The sequence below is a fragment of the Balaenoptera physalus genome (genome assembly GCF_965194825.1).
Source record: "Balaenoptera physalus genome assembly, chromosome: 2".
Classification (NCBI taxonomy): Eukaryota; Metazoa; Chordata; class Mammalia; order Artiodactyla; family Balaenopteridae; genus Balaenoptera; species Balaenoptera physalus.
In genome coordinates this window covers 115,537,515-115,550,659 of record NC_138883.1, presented here as the reverse complement: position 1 = coordinate 115,550,659, position 13,145 = coordinate 115,537,515, and the positions used below count along the sequence as shown (strand labels likewise).

The 13,145-nt window shown below is 39.3% G+C and overlaps 1 protein-coding gene and 1 long non-coding RNA gene across 2 annotated transcripts in view; both read right to left on the bottom strand.

Moving 5' to 3' along the window:
- THSD4 (thrombospondin type 1 domain containing 4) overlaps window positions 1–13,145 on the bottom strand; it is a 576,458-nt gene that overhangs the window by 516,440 nt on the left and 46,873 nt on the right. The gene's annotated exons all lie outside the window — the stretch shown is intronic.
- On the bottom strand, window positions 4,677–12,504 carry LOC309655576. The gene is made up of 2 exons (XR_014260896.1): window positions 12,432–12,504; window positions 4,677–8,521 (listed from the first exon to the last, which is right to left on the bottom strand). It is a non-coding gene; the product is annotated as an uncharacterized lncRNA (long non-coding RNA).

The following is a 13,145-nucleotide window of genomic DNA, read 5'->3' as shown; positions in this document are numbered from 1 at the left end:
AATCTGGCCCGTGCTGTGTAGGGGAGACAAGAGCTAGAATAATAACAGCTCACAGTTATGAATAGAAATGAGTAAGTGACATGCTGCTTTTATTTCCTTCTCTATAGAGATGCAAATGCAGCCCAAGGGCTGATGTAAGGTTGAAACAGGCCTTGCATGAGAAATGCGGTTTGCATAGTTTAATACAATTTAATATCTACTCATGGCCAGCTAAGCATCTGTCTCTAATTCCACAGCCACGGTCCTTTCAAAGTCACTGCCTTTGGATGTAAGTTTCTCAGAGAGAATGAGCCTGTGTCCAACGCCGGGAAAGCAACAGCATTTGGCCACCAAGCTCCCCTCTATCCCCACCAAGCAGCCTTTCCTGTTTTGTTTTTAGCTCCAGGGGAAGGACAATGGACAAGTCAATCAGTGCAGATTACCCTGCCCAGGGAGGAGCGACACCTGACAGCCATACCCTTCACAGAGTCCACGGGGACAAAGGCGTAGGGTAATCGTGGCTGCACGGAGAATGCACTTCTCATCAACCCTTGGGGTTGCCTCATTGTTTTTGCTCTGTTTTCCAGAAAGTCTTTAGAGGAGGAGAGAGGGTGTGGAGGAAGGCAGGGCCTTGCCTGTGAGCAGATATTTCAATGCGATCATCACCCTCCCCCAACTCAATGTCAGGGATCAGCCCTTGCAAAGGAGAAGCCATCAGACAAGGCTGATGGCATCAGACAATCAGGGGCTGTCCTGCTCGACCTGCCTTCCCCTGCTGAAAAGGCTGCTTTTCCACTAGGCATGCTCCTTGTATGGAAAAAAATTCCACCTCTGGTTTGCTCTTATTTGTACCCACCCGCTGTGAACTAAAATTGTACGAAGCAGAGGCCAAGACGGTTTTCCTAGTACATCTAACATCTGCCAGCTCTACATATAAGGACTCAGATCGCTGGTGACTAGTTAATGAAGGAATCTTGTGAAGTGGGATTATTTATGCCTCACCTTTCACCAAATGGTTTAAAGGCTTTCATCTGAGCTAGAATTAATCACCTGAAATGCCTTGCCTTCACTGGTATCCCCATTTTATGGATTATACAAGTGAAGTAGGTTCTGGGGATACAGACTTGAACATCTGAGGGACAAAGCAAATGTCACAGAGGCTGAGTTGCCTAAGGACACTTGAAGTCCAGCTTGGAAGCCTGAGAACCCAACACCCCCTGGGATCCTGCCAGCCCTACGACTTTCCCAGAGAGGCCCAGCTGTTATTTCCCACAAGCCTAAAATCAGAGTCACTTGAACAATCACTTCAAGGTTGAGGAGTTCACCCCCATCACGTGGGTGCATTACATAATTAAGCGGCCCATTACTTGAGGAAGCATACGTTGCTCTTCAATGAAAAAACAAGTCAAAAGGTTGAAATCACTTAACCATGGGCAGAACCACATGGTGTACCCCCAGCTCCCAATGCCCTCTTGATACACAGAGGTCATCCCATCCATTCGTCTCTGTGTTTTTGTACTTGCTTTTCCCTCATTCCAGAATCTCCACCTCCTCATTTCTTCCCCCTGGATAATTCCTACTTGGCTTTTAAGACACAGCTTAGGGAACTTCTCTTTGAGCCTCAATTTCCCCATCTGTAAAATGGGGATAAGAGTAGCTTCTACCTCACACAGTTGTTGTGAGGATTTAAAAAATAGATAATGTGTAGAAAGTACAGTGTCAAGCATGTTAAAAGTGCTCAGTAAATGTTAGGTGTCACTATCAGCATCACCGTTCTCCTCTGTGATCCCAAACTCAATGGTCAGACACGATCATAGCATCTCCCCAACTGCACCGTGATCGTTTATTTTTGTCGCCCCCATTAGGCCCTGAGCTCCTCCAGGGAGAGGCCAGTACCACACCATCATATCCCCAGGACCTTGTATAGTGCCTGGCACACAGCAAGTGCTCAATAAACCTCCTGCATTTTTTTGCATCGATGATTAATTCCAGACTGAACTCTACGCCCTCCTCCTGTGGTTCTGTGCATGGACATGGAGTGTCCCTGTAAAAGGCGTGGGAGGAGAATAAAGAAAGAGAACAAGATGTTCTTGATGCTACTCAGAAATATTCTAAGGCAAAGATTCTACATAATTCTTTTGTACTCTGACATTTTATGACCTTCATTTTCTCTGAGTGCTTTCTACAGATGCTGATGCTTTTACTAAAATTATAAGGACAATGATCTTAAAGCCAAGGGTTTTAATACAAAGTGGAAAAGTAAAGCAGATCCATGTGGCCTCAGCAAAAGGAAACCAAGGTAGGCCAAAGAGAAATCAGGTAATAGATGGATTTATGGTCCAAACCATAACCTGTTAGCATAAACTAGGGGAAAAAAGACACCATACCTTCAATGGGCAACATATTTTGAACAATATTCAATACAATAAAATTCTAGTAAAGGCCCTTGAAATTAGGTATAATTCTCTTTCCATACTAAGTTCTTATTTGGGGCTTATATGGGGTTCTTTGCCTGGGGCAGAACTGGAGCTATATTAAAAGTGATCACTTTTTGCTTACAGAATTAGTATTGATAGTTTTAAAGAGGTTCGTCTTAGGGAAATTTAGATATTAGGACACCTGGTGCCAACAGGGTAAGTTCTGTGACCGAAGGGCTTAGCTCAAATGTTCTAATCTAATTTACAAGGTTGGTTTACACCACAGCGACCCTTGTCATTTAGCAGAAGCGTACAGTGAGCCTAAACACAGGGAAGGAAATGGTCTGGTTTTTAGCATAGGCAGAGCCAAGAAATAGGGGCGGGGGATGGGGGGGGGTCTCAGCTGTGACATTATCAGCACGCAAACAAAACAAAATAAAATCACTCCCATCACATCTCAGGTCAGCCTGAAGTTACTGATGGACAGCTGTATACGACCAGGATGGGTTCTAGGAACCGACAGGTAATTAGGGCACAGACAGGGGACATCCCAAGAAGTGAGTTGCTGCTTCCTAGAGACCAGAGGGAGGTGCCGCTGAGGATAAGCATCGCTGGGGTTAAGCACTTTGCATTCAGTCGCCCGGGTTTGAATCCTGCTTCTGCCACTTGGTAGCTGCGATCTTAATATCTCTAAGCTGAGGTTTCCCCACCTATAGAACGGGGCTAAAAATATCTGCCTTCGAGGGTGAATGTGAACAATCCTCATCATGTGCTTAGCACAGAGCCTGGCACATGGTGAGCATTCTCTCAGTGTTAACCATCAGCAAGGACCAAGGACTATGGCCACACAAACTCCCATAGTTAGATTCCCCATGTGTGGTCCTGCGATCCCTGCTTGTTCCCCATACTGGTAAGCAGTAAATGCCTTAAGCTATAAAGGGTCAGGGGGCTTGCCTTCACGGGGAGCCCTGAACTGAAATGCTAGGAAGATTATGTCTCTCTCTTTCCTCTTTTTTATTTTTATTTTTTGGCTGCACGGCATGTGGGATCTTAGTTCCCCGACCAGGGATCGAACCAGTGCCCCCTGCAGTGAAAGCATGTAGTCTTAACCACTGGACCACCAGGGAAGTCCCTCTCCTTCCTCTTTCTAAAGAAGCCCAAGAAATTGAGAAGGAGGAGGCTATTTTAAAAAGGAGTCCCTCCTACTAAGGAAGCCACAGTGGTCACAGAAGAAATGTCCCTATGGTTCCAAACATGTGGTTAAGAGACACCTGTAAAACGTAACATGGATCTTCAAAAACAAGCTCGGAGGGAAGATGACCACAGGTAGCCAGGGGTCTCCCTAGAAAGCAGGGGGAACCACAGTGCTGCCTCTGCAGGTGGATTGACCCAGCTCAACAGGCGGTCCTCAACTGCAGGCAATTTTGCCTCCCAGGGAACATCTGGCAACGTCTGGAGACATTTTTCATGGTCACAACTGAAGGAGCGTCTTACTGGCATCTAGTGAGTAGAGACCAGAGATGCTGCTAAACTTTTAACAGTGCACAGAACAGTCCCACAGCAAAGAATTACCCAGCCCAAAATACCAATAGTGCCGAGGCTGAGAAACTCTGGTCTAGATACATCAGGCTTGGGTAGAAATCCTGCCTGTGGCATTAGAAGGGAAGCTCCTTGAGAAGCAGCCTGTTTGGGTACACAGCATGTAGCTCAAAGCTGGCATCTGCCATCACAACAACAGCAAACAATGACAGTGACCCTTACATACGACTTCCTGGGTCCAACAACATCCTACACTCTTTATATACAACTCACATAATCCTCAGAACAACCTATACAATAAGTACTATTATCATCCGCATTTTACAGATAACAAAACTGAGGCACAGGACCTTGCCCAAGGTCCAGAATTAGTAAGCAGCAGAGCTAGGTATCAACTCAGCAGTCTGGCTTCAGAGTCCAAATTCACATAGTAGGCACTTGGTAAGTGTTTGATGAGTTAATGGAAAAGAGATGAACTCGGCCATAAGTAAAAACATGAATCAAAGATATGAGAAGCAATACAAACAGAATAAAATTAGGAACAAAAGGACATTGACTTCTCTACTTCTCCAAACTACCCAAGAGGTGAGCATCCTGTGGAGGGGATGGAAGCCAGCTGACATGTGAAGACTCCACTTGCCAAATTCCTCCATCATCAAGAATCGGGTAACATCATCATTTGGAGGAGAAGGGGGCCACTAACATACACACAAGGACAGTGGCCTTAAGACTGTACTATTTTTTTTTAATTTATTTACTTATTTATTTATTTTTGGTTGTGTTGGGTCTTCGTTTCTGTGAGAGGGCTTTCTCTAGTTGCGGCAAGCGGGGGCCACTCTTCATTGCGGTGCACGGGCCTCTCACTATTGCGGCCTCTCTTGTTGCGGAGCACAGGCTCCAGACGCACAGGCTCAGTAGTTGTGGCTCACGGGCCTAGTTGCTCCGCGGCATGTGGGATCTTCCCAAACCAGGGCTCGAACCCGTGTCCCCTGCATTGGCAGGCAGATTCTCAACCACTGCGCCACCAGGGAAGCCCTAGACTGTACTATTCATTTTCTTTTCCAAAGACCAAGATTTGTGGCCTAAGTGATAAGTTATTCTGTCTGTCAAAATTTTGTTTTAACTGTAATCTGGCCTGGAAACATAACATAGTGGGGAATTTAGAAGTTATTTTAAACACACCTTTTTATGGTTTGAGTTTTGTGTGTATAAGTGTGGGAGGGAATGGAAATCTCAAGAAAAAAATTAAAGTACATAAAATAGTCATTTTTTCTTATAACTATTTATAGTCTCAAAGTCACTTTGTTAGGGTCAAAACACACACAAAAAATCTATTCTGTAGAACTCTGCTTGTCTGTAGTAAGATCACATGTGAGATACGGGTGCTGAGTTTGTTCAGACAATAATAACAAATTTATAATGTATTTATTTTTAAATACTGTTACAAATGGAACTACAAACTTCCAAAGGAAGGAATTTATAAACTGGGTTGTGTGTGTTTGTGTGAAGCAGGAAAATCACTTAGAACAAAAGAAATATTCACGATGTAGAAAAATAAAGGTTTTTTTGCCCCTGAACTTAGTACGAATTAAATACCAAAAATAGTTTTTTAAAGAAATCAGGGCAGAGGGTGTCATAGGGAAGGAACGCTCAAAACTCAACGGAGGGACTTCCCTGGTGGTCCAGTGGTAAAGAATCCACCTACAATGCAGGGGATGCAGGTTCGATTACTGGTCAGGGAACTAAGATCCCACATGCCGCGGGGCAACTAAGCCCGCACGCCACAACTACTGAGCTCGCGCGCCACAACTACGGAGCTTGCGCGCCTCAACTCTAGCCCATGTGCCGCAAACTACAGAGCCCACACGCTCTGGAACCCGCGTGCCACAACTACAGAGCCCACGTGCCCTGGAGCCTGCACGCCACAACTAGAGAAGAGAAAACCCGCACACCACGACTAGAGAGAAGCCCATGCACCACAACAAAGATCTTGTGTGCCGCAACTAAGACCTGACGCAGCCAAAAATAAATAAAATAAATAAGTAAATCTTAAAAAAAAAAAAAAACCTCAATAGATATCATTTTTGCCATTAAAAATGTGTTCTGGTTGCCTCAGTTTTCCCGGCTTACATTACCCCAGTGTCTGCTTCCTCTGATGGTCCCTCAGCATCTTCACAGACTTCTACAAATAGAATATGTGACCCAAGTTTATCTAGGTCTTTCATGTTTCATTTCTTGATTTAGAGCTTTCCCACAAGATAAGAACTCCTTTCACAATCTAGAGAAGGAGGGATCTGAAGCAGAGCAGAGGATTAACAAAGGCAGAGCCTCCATGTTGGGAAGGGGATGGCTGTGACTTCCTTCCTGTTTTCCTGGCACCGGCCACGGGCAGTGGACATCAGCATAAATGGGACCAAGACTCCTTCTCCACAGGAGAGACCTGGTAGATACCACAAGGCTGGGAGGATGAAAACCCAATGCAAGTTAAGTCAGCCAAGGTTGGAGAAGGCAAAGAAGTCCCAAGGGGCTGGGAAGGCAGACCTGGTCTGCGGTTGAGGAAGTCAGCAAGCATTGGCCAACGTGAAAACTGGGTTCCAGGCAGAGTGGTTTATTCTGTGTTCCGCTTTGTGCCATCTACCCATGGGCAAATAGCACACTCAGAATAAAATTAGACATCTGGTAGGGAATCCTGGCCCTATACCAGAAAAAGGTTAAGAGGCCAGGAATGCCCCATTATGCACCAAATAAAAGCTGATGTTCTCTTTCTGCTACGTTGTCAAGGGCTTTCCCGAACATACGGTCCAAAGCTTGCTGCTCCATTAGTAATAGAAGCAAATTTGACTTCTTGGCTGCTGGATTTGAATCCAAGAGATTCGGCACAGCATGAATTAATGAACATTGACATTCTTCCCAGTCCTTAATAAGGTCCTTTTACTTTAATTTCTTCATTTCTCATAAGTAGAAAAACTCTTAATTTTTCAGAAGCAGTCAGTTATATTTATGCCATTAGAAACAGAAGGTCTGACAAATACCAGCTGGAAAAGACACAGTGCCTGCTTTAGAGTCAGCTTCCAATTCTGCAAGGGTTCTGTGGCTGGATACTCACTAATAAGAATGTGCCTTATGCTGTTCTTTGAAGAGCATCTTTGTTTCCTGGTAACTCTCAAAGGACAATCCCACACTGCTCCAAAGACTTTCATTGCCATTTCAGTACTGGCATTTAATGCACTGCATGGTCTTCTTTCTCCTTTTCTTTACTGAGGTATAACACACATGAAGTGCATAAAGTATTCTTATTCTAAATGTATGACTCCTTACGCTTTTAAGACCTAAAAAACCAGCACCTAGGTCAAGATCAAGAGTATTTCCAACATCCTGGAAGGTTTCCTCATGCCTCTTACTAGTCAATCCCACTCCCACCCCTCATAGGTATCAATTATTCTGATTTTATTTTCACCACATATTAGCTTTGTCTGTTCTTGAACTTAATATAAATGGACTCATACTGTAGGTATTTTGTGTCTAGTTTCTTAGAGTCAATAAGAAAAATGTATTCAGTGAATTTACTGAATGAATTCATGTGAAATTTATTCAGTTGTTGCTTATACGAGTAGTTTATCTTTAACAACTTTATTGAGGTATAACTGACCCACAATAAACTATACATATTTGAAGTGTACAATTGGATAAGATTGCTCATACGTATTCACCCATGAAACCATCACCATCATCAAGATAATGCACATATCCATCGCCCCAAAGGTGTCTTTGTACCCCTTGGTCATCTCCCCTTCCTCCCCTTCTCCAACCCCCACAAACACAGATATTCTTTCCATCATTATAGATTAGTTTACATTTCCTAGAAGTTTATATAAATGGATTAATACAGTCCACTTTTTTGTATAGATTCTTCCACTCAGCATAATTACTTTGAGATTCATCCATGTTGTAGCAGGTGTCAATAGTTCCTTTCTTTTTATTGCTGAGTAGTATTTCTTTGTGTGGATAGACAACAGTTTGTTTATCCATTCACCTGTTGATTGACACTTGGGTTGTTTCCAGTTTATGGCAAATAAAGCTGCTATGAATATTCATGTACAGGTCTGTGTGTGAATATATATTTCCTTTTCTCTTGGGTAAATGCTGGCTCATACGATAGGTATATGTGTAATTTTTTTTTAACTGCCAAAGTGTCTTCCAGAATAGTTTACCATTTTTATAGTCCCACCAACAGCCTACGAGGGAGGCAGCTCCTCCACGTCACCATCAGCACTTGATACAATCAGTCTTTTAAATTTAAGCTCCTCTAGTAGGTGTGTAGCCATATCTCATCGTAGTTTTAATTGTATTTCCCTAATGACTGATGATGTTGAGAAGCTTTTCCTGAGCTTATTTGCCAACCATGTACCTTCTTTGGTGAAGCATCATTTCAAATCTTTTGCTTACTCTTGTATCAGGTTGTTTTTCCTTATTATTGGGTTTTGAGTGTTCCTTATATATTCTGGATACAAGTCCTTTATCAATATATGATTTGTAAATATTTTCTCTCAGTCTGTGGCTTGCCTTTTCATTCTCTTAAGAGTGTTCTAAAACAGAAGTTAGTAGTTTTGATAAAATTTAATCAATCAACTCTTTCTTTTATAGGTCACGAGTTTGATGTATCTAAAAAATAAAATCTCTGGCTAGTCCAGTCACAAGTATTTTCTCCTTTGTTTCCTTCTAGAAGGTTTAAGGATTTAGGTTTTACATTTAGATTTATGATCAATTTCAAGTTAATTTTTGCATATTGTACACGGTATAGATTGAAGTTCACTCTTTTGCATGTGGATATCCAACTGTCCCAGGATTATTTATTGAAAGATTACCCTTTTTCCACTGAATTACCATCACACTTTTTCCACAATTCAGTTGTCCATATATTTGTGGGTCTATATTCTGTTCCACTATGTATCTACCTGATGCCAATAACATGATATCTTTATTACTGTAGTTTCATAATAATGCAAATATTAGGTAGTGTAACTCCTGGAATTTTATTCTTTTTTTGAAATTTGTTTTGGCTATTCTAGGTCCCCTGCATTTCATAAAGGGTTTTTAATGAGTTTGTTAATTTTTGCAAAAAGTCTGCTGGGAATTTTATTGGAATTGTGTCAAATCTATACATCAATTTAGAGAGAATCGTTATCTTAATAATACTGAGTTTCTTACTCATAAACATAGTACATTTCTCCATTTACTTAAGTCTTCTTTAATTTCTCTCAATAATGTTTTATAGTTATAAGTGTATAGGTCTTTCACATCTTTTGTCAAATTTACCCCTAGGTATTTCATATTTTTCGTGCTGTTGTAAATGATATTCTTTTTGACTTAATTTTCTATTACTCATTGGCAGCTGACAGAAATACAATTGATTCTTTGCATATTGACCTTATATCTAATAACTTACTTAAACTCACTTATTCTAATAGTCTTTTTTAGATTTCATCAGATTTTCTACAGACAATTTTGCTGTCTGAAAATAAAGACAATTTTACTTCTTCCTTTCCAATCCGGATACATTTTATTTCTTTTCATTGCCTGACAGCATTGGTTAGAACTTCCAGTACAATGTAGAAGTGGTGAGAGAAAACACTGCTGTCTTTTTCTCCGTCTTAGAAGGAAAGCATTCAGTCTTTCACCATTAAGTATGGTTAGCTATATGTTTTTAGTAGATGTCCTTTATCAGGTTATAGCAAGTTTCTTTTTATTCCTACTTTGCTGAGAGCTTTTATCAGGAATGGATGTCAGATTTTGTCAGAACTTTTCTGCATTTAATGAGGTAGCCATATGGTTTTTCTTTTTTAGTTTGTTAATATGATGAAATATATTAATTCATTTTTAAATGTTGAACCAAACTCTTTTGCCTGGAATGAAGCCCACTTATTCATGATGTATTATCATTTCTTATAATGTTGGATTTAATTTGCTAAAATTTTATTTAGAGCTTTTGTATCTCTGTTCATGTTGAATAATCGCCTATAGTTTTCTTATCTTGTAACATCTTTATTTGGCTTTGGTATGTAGTGCTGTTCTCATAGAATGAGTTGGGAAGTTTTCTTTCTCTTCAATTTTCTGGAAGAGCTTCTGTAAAATTAGTATTATTTCTTCCTTAAATGCTTGTAAGAATTCATTAGTAAAGCCATCAGGACCTGGAGTTTTCTTTGCAGGAAGGTTTTAAACTACAAATCCCATTTCCTTAATAAATATAGGAATATTCAGGTTATCTATTTCTTTTTGAGTGAGCTTTGGTAGTCTGTATCTTTCAAATGATTTGTCTTTTTCATTTAAGTTGTTGAATTTATAAGAATAAAGTATTAATAATATTCCCTTATTATCCTGTTAATATCTACAGAATCTATGGTGATGTTACCAGTCTGTCTCCTGATAATGACAATTTGTGTCTTCATTTTTTTATCCCTGATGATTCTGGTTCAAGATTTATCCATTTTATTGATCTTTTCAAAGAACCAACTTTTGGAATAAATGGTTTCCTTTATGGTTTTTCTGTTTCTACCTTACAGATTTCTTCTTTGATCTTTATTATTTCCTTCCTTCTTACTTTGAGTTTAATCATTCTTTTTCTAGTTGCTTCCTCAGTGGAAGCTGAGGTCACTGATTTGAGACCTTTTTTGTCTTTATAGGTATTTAGTTATATAAATTTCCCCCTGCGTGCTGTTTTAGCAGCATCCCACAATTTCTGATATTTTGTGTTTTCAATTTCATTCAGGTCAAAGTACTTTCTAATTTCTTTCATCTCTTCTTTGACCCATGGATATTTAGAAGTGTTTTATTTCATTTCCAAATATTAAGGAATTCTCCAGGTATCTTTTTTATTGATTGCTAAATTTATTCCACAGTGATCAGAGAATAAACTCTCAGTGACTTGAATCCTGTCTATTGAGACTTGCTTTATGGCCCCAAATATGATCTATCTTAGTAAGTGTTCTTCATGCACCTGAAAAGAATACATATCAGATTTTGTTTGGGGGAATGTTCTACAAATGTCCGTTTGGTCAAGTTGATTGATGGTCATAGTCAAGTGTTCTCCATTCTTACTGATTTTTCTGTCTATGCGCTCTACCAGTATTAGGAAAGTGGTATTAAAATCTCAGACAGTAATTGTGGACTTCTCTGTTTCTCCTTGCAGCTATATCAGATTTTGCTTCAGTAATTTGAAGCTCTATTATGAGATACATAAATGTTTAGGATTGTTATGTCCTCTGATGAATTGACCCCTTTACCATTATGAAATGGCTTTTTTTATCCTTGGTAATACTCTTTGCTCTGAAATCTACTGTATCTGATATTAATAGAGTCTCTCCAGCTTTCTTTTGACTAGTGTTAACATGGTATATCTTTTTCCATCCTTTTACTTTTAACCTAATTTGTGTCTTTATGTTGAAGTGTGTTTCCTGTAAACAGCATACAGTTGACTGTCTTGTTTTTTTATATCCAACCTGTCAAACTCTGCCTTTTAGTTGAGGTGCTTCTGTGATTATTAATATAATTATATTTAAGTCTCTCATCTTGCTATTTGTTTTCTAGTTGTCCCATCTCTTTTCCTTCTATTTCTGCCTTTTTTTGAATTTTTGGAGTATTTTTATGACACTATTTTATTTCCTTCTGAGCTAAAATTCTTTGTTGTGTTTCTTGAATTGTCACTTTAAGGTTTATAGTATACATCTTTAACTTATCACAGTCTACCTTCAAGTAATATGATACAGTTTTACATATATTATAAGAACCTTACAGTACTATATTTCCATTTATCCTCTTCTGGCATTTACACTATTGTTACCATACATTTTACTTATACATATGTTATAAACTCCACAACACATTATATCATTTTCATTTAAGGAGTCAATCTTTAAAAGAGATTTAAATAATTTTTCAAAACTTTATATATTTATCCATGCAATTATTATTTCTGGTTCATCTCATTGTGTGTATAGGTCTATATTTCTAGCTGATATCATTATCCTTCTGCCTAAAGAATTTCCTTTAACAATTTTTGTGGTACAGGTGTGGTATAGCATTTATGTTTGAATACATCTTCACTTTCATTTTTTGAAAGTTGTTTTTTCTGGGTATAGAATTCTAGGTTGACAGTTGTATTCTTTCAGTACTTTAAAGATATTGCTTCACTTGCATGAGTGACAGCAGACAAGGAATCTGTTATCATCTTTATCTTTGCTTCTGTGGATGTAATGTTTTTTCCCCTAAGGGCTCTAAAATTTTTTCTCTTTATCACTAATTTTAAGCAATTTGATAATGGTGTAAGGGTGCCATTTTCTTCATGTTTCCAGTGCTTGGAGTTCATTGATATTCTTGGGTTCATAGTCTTAATCAAATTTGGGACATTTCCTAATATTTTAAAAAATATTTTTCTGTCACCCCTCCCCCCCCCCCACCTCTTCTCCTTTTGGTACTCCAATTGTACATATAAAAACTCACCTGAAGTTGTTCCGGAGGTCATTGATACTCCTCATCTTTTTTAGATTCTTTTTGGAAAGTTTCTATTGTTATATCTTCAAGTTCTCTTTTCTTCTGCACTGTCTAATCTTCCATTATCCCATCCAGTGTATTTTTCATTTTCATCTCGAGAAGTTTGACATGGATGTTTTTTATATTTTCCAAACCTCTACTTAACTTTTTGAATATTTGGAATACAGTTTTAATAACTTTTAAAATCCTTGTTTTCAAATTCTAACATCTGTGTCATTCTGAGTTGGTTTCAATTGATTGACTGTTCTCCTCATTATGGAGAATAATGCTAATATTTTTCTGCTTCTGTGCATGCCTGGTAATCTTTGACTAAATGCCAGGCATCTTGAATTTTACCTTGTTGGTAAAATTTACCTTGTTGGGTGCTGGATATTTTCATATTCCTATATTCTTGAGACTTGTGCTAGGATAGCTAAGTTATTTAGAAACAGTTTGACCCTTTCAGTAGTGCTTTTATAACTTGTTTGTCATGTTCAGAGCAATGCAGTACCAAGGCAAGAGCTTCCTGAGTATTCTCTCCAATGCCTCCTGGATTATGAGTTTATAAAGCCTGGCTGCTGGGAAGAGTCACTGTTCCTGTTCCTGCGTGAGTACCAGACATTGTTCCCTTTAATCCTGTCTGACAATTCTCTTCTGGCCTCAAGCTGTTTCCTCACACATGTG